Here is a 1826-nt window from a genome sequence, read left to right as displayed (position 1 = left end):
CATTGACCTGATCCAGCCTCTGCTGTAGCTCACTGCCTTACACTGACCTGGTCTAGCCTCAGACCACCTTACACTGACCTGGTCTAGCCTCAGCTGTGGCTCACTGTCTTACACTGACCTGGTTCAACCTTGGCTGTGGCTCATTGCCTTACACTGGCCCAGTCCAGCCTCAGCGACTGTACTGTGGCAGTCTGGAGCCTCAGCTCTAACTACATTCCGCTGTCTTCTTTGGAGGAAGGAGGGGTCCTTCTAGTCCATGCCTAACTCCACAGCCTGCCCCCATGCCATCCCAACCCCACTCAGGACAGAAGGAGCTGCCTCAGTGCCCATGCTGGGGCTGACACCGCACATCCCAAAACACAAATCCTTTAGAACATGTGGCAGGCCTCACTTAGCACCCTTTATATATTCTCTGGCCCAGGCGTGAAGCTGATTGTTGTGGGCTCCCAAGACCCAGGCAGCTACTTCCTCCTTGGACATGAGCCAGTGTCTTCCCCCAGAGGTCCTGGCCACAGCTCAGTGCTCTGTGGCTGGGGCAAAGCGTCTCCTCTTTCACAGAATTTTGGGCCTTCTCTGACACAGCATGACTTAGAGACTTGTCCAGAGAGGGTGGGGACATTCACCTGCTGTCGAAGGCCTTTCCTGAAGCCAGTGTGTTAACATGCATATTCCTAGTCTGTTAATGTTGTGGGAGCCAGTGCTCTTAGAATTGGTTGGGGCGGCTTGGACATCCTTGCCCGTCATTATATTGTTAATCTACTGCTTTCAGAAGAGCCATTCCGTTTCCACTTATCAGCCCCACTGCAGAGGTTTTCCTATGTTAATGGCCTGGACATAGCACCAAGTTTCTTATTCAGAAAACAAACAAACCCAGAGCTTCCTTTCAAGGGCTTGCCTCAGCCTGGGGCAGTAGTACTTGAGGGGACAGAAGCTCCCTCCCTGAATCCCACCACCCTCTCTCCTGTGGAAGTGCAGGGTCCTGCTTTACCCCGGCTAAAGTGGTGCTGAGGGGCTGCGCACCTGTAATCCCAGCCCCGGAAGGTGCACCTGTAATCCCAGCCCCCCAGAAGATGCACCTGTAATCCCAGCCCCCGGAAGGTGGAGGCTGGCTGGTTGCTGACAGTTTGGGGCCATCCAGGGCCTCACAGTAAAGACTTGCCAAAAAAAAAAAAAAAAAAAAACCAGACAGAACCTAAAGCCTCAGACAAAAGGCCACAAATATTGCACACTGCACAGTTCATTGAGACAATCTGGCAGCCATATTCTGCCTTTCTGGTTTCTAAAACCTGGGAGCAGTAGCCTCCTTCTGCCATCAACTTAACATATTAATGTCTTTTAACTAAAATTCGGTATCATCTAACAGGCCAGAGTTGCGGGCCACACGTCCTTTGTTCTAGAATTCTGTGGATAATGAAACTGACATCAATAATTGTTTCCCTGCAGGCTGCTTATTAAAAGAAATGATTTTTGATGAAGTCTACTAGGTGATCGCTCACAACACGAGGCCCATCAGGAATGCAACCCTTACCACAGACACACACACACACCTGGGGTGCCTGCGTGAGCGCAAGGGAAGGAATGTTTCCAGATATCACACACACACACACACCCGGGGTGCATACAAGAGTGCATGGGAGGTATGTTTCCAGATCTCTCTCTCTCTCTCTCTCTCTCTCTCTCTCTCTCTCACACACACACACACACACACACACACACACACACGCACACACACACCCGGGTTGGACCTCAGAGAACCTGGAGGGCTCATCCCCTCCCAGGGGAACTGAGGCAGCAGATGGAATGGAGCCTTGTCCAGTAGCCTCTTA

Source organism: Microtus ochrogaster (genome assembly GCF_000317375.1).
Source record: "Microtus ochrogaster isolate Prairie Vole_2 chromosome 14 unlocalized genomic scaffold, MicOch1.0 chr14_random_1, whole genome shotgun sequence".
Lineage (NCBI taxonomy): Eukaryota > Metazoa > Chordata > Mammalia > Rodentia > Cricetidae > Microtus > Microtus ochrogaster.
This window is presented reverse-complemented; position numbering follows the sequence as displayed.